The sequence below is a fragment of the Coturnix japonica genome, chromosome 3, assembly GCF_054131305.1.
Source record: "Coturnix japonica strain WE chromosome 3, WE-NBRP24, whole genome shotgun sequence".
Classification (NCBI taxonomy): Eukaryota; Metazoa; Chordata; class Aves; order Galliformes; family Phasianidae; genus Coturnix; species Coturnix japonica.
The window spans coordinates 26,580,171-26,586,170 of record NC_140665.1 but is presented as its reverse complement, the minus strand read 5'-3'; the positions used below and the strand labels follow the sequence as shown (position 1 = coordinate 26,586,170).

The window sequence follows — 6,000 nt, the reverse complement described above, 5'->3', positions numbered from 1 at the left end:
TACACAGAGGCTCGAATCCCGGGGTTTGGACTCGATGATCTCTAAGGTCCCTTCCAACCCGCACGAGACTATCACTATTACTATTTCAAAATCATAGCTTGTATAAAACACACATACATTAAAACATATATGTATTTACACATGCAAGATTTGCTACACCATGATCTTCAGTAATTACTGAAGGATTTAGATTCAGTAGGTTTATTCTTTTGTTTTGGTAGCCTAGTTTCATAAGTTAAGACAGCTGGTGAGGTCACTGGACTAGAAGATCCACTCAACCTTCTTTCAACCTGAGTTGCCCTTAAAGGCAATTCAATTCTTAGACCACTCCTCAACCTTAAACAGTTTCTGGACTTGACTGATGCCAAAGCTTGGCAAAGATATCAAAAGATTGTAAAGGTCCAGGAAGCTTTTGTCAGAAAAAGGCAGGAGAGAGGAAGAAAAAAAAATAAATAAAATTAGATTGTTCCTTCCCTTCCCTCTACTGGGAAAAAGCAGAATGTTTTTTAATAGTATACAGCAATGGAACATGTATCAAACAATATATTCTCTTCAAACATTTATGCCTGTGACTTTAATAAGTCAAAGAAATACAAACTGTCACATCAAAGCCCCAGTTCCCCTCCTAGAGACCTTAACATTTCTATAGCAGTGGTCGCACTGATCTACCAGGCTTCATGCAGAAATCACCCTCAGGTGCAGCTCTAGGCACTGGAGTTCTCTGGCATGCTGTGAAGAACACTGTACTCCTAATGAACAGCCGTTAACAACCCATGGAAGCAGCTTAGGCATACCATGGAAGAGCTACCACTTACTTTAACATCAGTGACGCAGACACACTGCTTTTTTTCCATTGCAGTTTCATTCCAGGGATAGCTATTACATGCTCTGACAATTCTCATCTCAAAAACAGTGGTCTTGAAAACTTCAGGATGCCCCTGAAATGTTTTCAACCCCTAGGAAAGGTATGAGGCAGATGTGAAAGCAAGATTTTGGCCCCAGTCTGCAAAACACCCTTGTTTCTAGGGACACTATCTCACCTTGGGAGTAGCGTATGTTAATGTCTGAGGAATTAGCAGGAGCTGCCCTGGAGGCGACAGGTGAGGAGCTCCAACACTACCCAATGGCAAAGAATGTCTCACAAGTGCTGTGACTACAGTGCCAGTGCCGGTAAAGAACACAGCTTCCCTACAGATAAGTGGTTTGGAGATAATAGGATATCTCTCCAAAAACAGACACGCTTTTCCACACAGGAGCTCCAGGTCCCAGTTTATAGCTTTCCAGATTTTACTCCCCACTCCTCCCTACCTAATGTGAAATAAAAACATGTAATAGAGACTGAAAGCTTTAAGGAAATCCCTCATAGTTATTTATGCACACAAAACATGGTTTGGGGTTGGGCAAGAACAAGGGCAAGAGTTATTCCCCACATATTGCCCTTTATGACAGGGTAATATCTGCTTCCACAAAAAAATCTTACTGACACCCATGCTGGGATCTCTGCTCCTGGATTCTGCCTATGCTCTCCTATATTCACTTAGGATAGTGGTGCCAAGAAAATCTGAAGAACCAAACTGACATTCCACTGTACAGAGTGGTAATGCATTGATACTACAACTTACACAAAGATGGACTTTTCTGTGAAACCAAGGGCAACACATCAGCTTGTCTCCTACAGGCTCATGCTGCCCTTATCCCTTCAAGAAGTCTAGAATGGAGAACTCTACACTGGAATATATTTATTTTGCTGGCTTCTAACAACAAAGAGGATCAGCAACCATCTTCTGTCTTGTCTCTTTCTAAAACCAAAGATAAAAACCTATTTAATTAAACAATAATACTTTGGAAACTGATATCCAACCAGTTGATCAGGGCCCTTTTAAAATCTATCTTGGCTGCCATTGTGTTTCTTGATTGGACAGCCTAGCCTTTATAAACTACTCCTTCCAAAAATAAGGAAACAAAAAACACCCCAAAACTTCTCCTCCCCCAGCACACACCAACACCACAAAGAAAATACCTCAAAATTTGCTGGGTCAGAAAATAAATTGAATTTGTGATAAAACAGGACTATCGATTTTGGAGCCCTCTGAACTAAGAAAATGTTGTGGTTCCTCCCTTGAGAATTATAACAATAGTTATAAATACCATATCAGAAACTTACAAAGCCTTCTGAGAGAAGGCTTTAGCCCACTCCTCCTAGACACAACACTTTTTCTGAAGAAAACATTAAATTGATACTGCTATCATCCATACTATTATTTTCTACAACTGAGATGGTAACGTTCTGAGGCAAGTTAGATTCAATAAAACACCTGAGTCTTTAATAGTTGAATGACTAAGAACAGGCATTCCAGAGGCAAAGAAAGAAAAGGAATTTAGATTCAATGAAAATGCAACAGTTTCAGCCTCAAAGATATTAACAAAGAATATGCGCTATAAAAGAATTCGCAAGGTCAAAACACAGTAAGAATATTCATATTCCTTCTAGACACTGCCAACTGGATTTGCAGGCTTCTTTGAAACCTATTCTAAGCTACAGATTGCTTCAAGTTTTTCTCTACATACGCGCTGGTGCATTAATAGTACCTATAACCAAGGTAAGGTCTTTGGGTACATATTTACTTGCTTTTAACAAACATGTTTGTTTACACCAGATTATCTGTTTTTCCTCAGTTTGATGACAGAAGTCCCACCCAGATGTTAATTACAGAGAATACTTCAAAAGCAGAGGCACTTCTCAGAATAATTCTGGAGAAAATGCATAGCGCACTTTTCAATTACAAGCTGAATCCACTTTAATATTTTTGATGGAGGATCAACAGCTACTTACGCATTTGCTATTGTTCTGTATACTTAATGAGGCAAGTAGTAATTGTGGAAATATAAATAAAAGCATAAGCACTGACATCACTCTTTCCATACCTTGTGAAAGCATCTAACTTTCAATTAAATCTACACAATTTTTTGCTTTTCAGTGTTAGGCTTCACAATACTAACCATATTTTATTTTTATCTTCCCCCTGACTCTCCCTCAAAGAGAATGGCGTTGCAACCCAGTCTAGTACTAGACACAGAGGTGACAGGGTTGCATTTGGTGATCTTTGGGATCTCTTCTAACCCAAGGCATTCTATGGTTGCATACATGATGTGATAACAACCACCATCTCAGCAGCCTTGTGGAGGCAGCATGTGGGGTTAGATGTGAGCAGCAGCTCTGTAGCAGACATCCAGCGTGCAGAGCACTGGACCAGGTATTGCTGGATCACAACATGACCCTGGATAAGGAATTTGACTGTTCAACTCCAGTTTCTCAGTTTGTGAAATGGGAATATTAATGTTTAACTACCTAAACAAACCAACAAGAATACTCAAATATCAAAAAGTCCACAGTGCTTCCATGTTTGAACTACAGGTTACATACAAGGAAGCTCTCTTCACCAAGGATCTGATCTACCATTCCTTCCTCAATAGAAACCTTCAAAAAGTTGTTCAGGAGAGCAGTACAGAATTGGCACAAGGCCTCATAGTTAGGATGACATGGGGATTTAACTTAAAGACAAGGTCAAAAGTTAACTTGATCACAATCTACAGGTACACATACAAAGAGAGAATAGTTATAACTAGAGGGCTCCATCTCTTAGACAAAGGCAAAACAAGTACTAGAAATCCAAATTACCCAAGGCTGCAATGAGTGAGCCAGCAGTAACAATCTTCAGATCAAGGCTGAAGAGACGTTTCTGAGAGATATGCTAGGTTCACCCATAAGTCACCAGGTTACCTGCAGGCATTGCTGGCTGAGATTACACATACATTCCTTGCAGAAGGTCAGGTTAGTCAACATTTATACATACTTTCAATCTCAAAAATTATTTGTCAACAGCAGAAATTGAATTAAAAAAAAAAATCTAAGAACATTTCTAGAGTTATAATCAGCCTCGTGTATGGATAACTAATAGTGAGGCACTAGTAACAGGACACTATTAAACTTTCTGTGGTAACTCCAAAATTTAACAGCCTTAACACTGGCTCAGTATGGTTTAAAGCATTTTTCTTGGTGGCACATGCAGGAAATGGGAAGGCAAATATTGCAGAAAGGGTTGGCAGAGGTCAGCTGTATAGCACTCTGCTGGGAACAGGGGAGAAGGGAGGGACAAGCAGAAGAAAGTTAGTATGTATCAGAGCCTCAGGAATGAGAACAAAGGTTTCACCACAGCTCACTTCTGGGAATACCTTCCTTCATTCAATTGTAAGTAGCCCATTTTCCTTCCTAACTCGAAATATTTCTGTAAGAAAGCACAGGAGTCATGCTTATTTTTGCTAAAATAGCCAGCACTCGCCCAATTTGAGCAGCACATTCTTCTGAACAATTAATCCACTTCATTGTAGCTGGTAGTGAAGGCACTTTTTGGATGCACACCTCTTTTGAACAAAGTTTATCAAAACTAGAAAGTCAAAGCCCTCCACTTTTAACCTTCCTTATCATGATTAAGATGTCTCCAGAATCAACAGGCAGCATTACTCAGTAATGCGTGCATCCTTTAAGGGCTAACAGAAGTTAAAAGCTGAGCTCTAGGCAGGGATCAATTTGGGTAGTCTTGCATAGCCTGCTATTCCACCACATATTCCTAAGATGCAGCTAAAAAAATAAATCTATCTTCCAGATGCATATTAAAAGAAAAAAAAAAAAAAGGTAAATACCATAAAGTAGCATCTAATTTATTAGAAATTTTTCATCTCTGGTGTTAGATGTTTAAACAGACTTCCTTCCCATGAAAAATGGAGGTATTTATGCTCAGTACTTTGTCTAGATACAGAGGATTTAGGTTTAACTACTCCTTATCTGCATGATTTAGAAAGTAAATTAAACCTACATTTTCTCTCTTGGAGGCCCTACAGGCTACTGTGCCATGAAGATATTCTGGAGCAAATACAGGTGAAGATTATGTCGAAATGATGCACTGCCTCCAGTACTACATTCCAAAAATAATACGTTATTTACTGTAAACACCCATGAACTTTATGTACGTGTACTCTTATCTTTTGATTCAAAGGTAGTTGGCTGCAGAGACCAATAGAAACTGAACCACAAACAACATTTTGTGATTTGCTATTTACTTTCCATCATTTACCAGCACAGATCCATACCCATCCAGAAAGGGGCGAGGTGAGATACTTTTTTTTTTTTTAATTATTTGTATTCTTATTTTAATTATTTGTATATATTTTTTTAATTATTTGTACAGAATGGCAAGTTTCTAGATCCACAAAACATTATGCTACAAAGACAACAGTAAGTAAGAACAGCTAAGTACACTGAGCTGGGAACTACTTCAGATGTCACTGATGATCCCAGGTCTCTTGTTAAAAATCCACTCTCTTACAAAAGACTTCACAGTGATCATTTGAGCACAGTTTCTAAGAGGCATTTAAATAAGTTTTTGGTAGAAGCTGAGCATCTACCAGTCATTAGGAAACAAATTACTCTCTGCTTGTAGATATCTCAAGTACAGGGTACTCACATTCCTACTATCAAAGGAAAGTCTTTCCTCATTTTGGGAAACACCCATTCACAAGTACTATAAGCTTAGAAAAGTACAGACCAAGTTCTGCATCATTCACATACCCCACAAAACATATGTGAAGTAATCAGGGCTCTATAAGACAAAGTTTATTACTTAAATGGGAATTACACCTCACCTGGAACACACATTCTGGATCTCACTAAAAATAATCAAGTATAGATAGAGACCACAGATTTTTATCATTGTTGGTTAGGTTTTTGTCCTCTTATGCACCCCATTACGCTATAACCCATTCTGCATCAGCCTAAGGCCAGAAGAGGCCAGGCAACATCTTGTTTACCCCCTGGTTCTGCTTTTGCATCCACCCAGATACCAAATCTGATCCAACTGGCTAGATACAGCTGGATTTACAGTGCATTCCATTAAACAGTGATATCTAGACACTCTATGTCCTAACAGGTAGGCTTGTGCTGAG

The 6,000-nt window shown here is 38.9% G+C and overlaps 1 long non-coding RNA gene across 1 annotated transcript; it reads left to right on the top strand.

Annotated features, from left to right (window-relative positions):
* Positions 1 to 4,112: 4,112 nt before the first annotated feature.
* Positions 4,113 to 5,096, top strand: LOC146761331 (uncharacterized). Its single transcript, XR_014944626.1, has 2 exons — positions 4,113 to 4,249; positions 4,891 to 5,096. It is a non-coding gene; the product is annotated as an uncharacterized LOC146761331 (long non-coding RNA).
* The last annotated feature ends 904 nt before the right edge of the window (positions 5,097 to 6,000 follow it).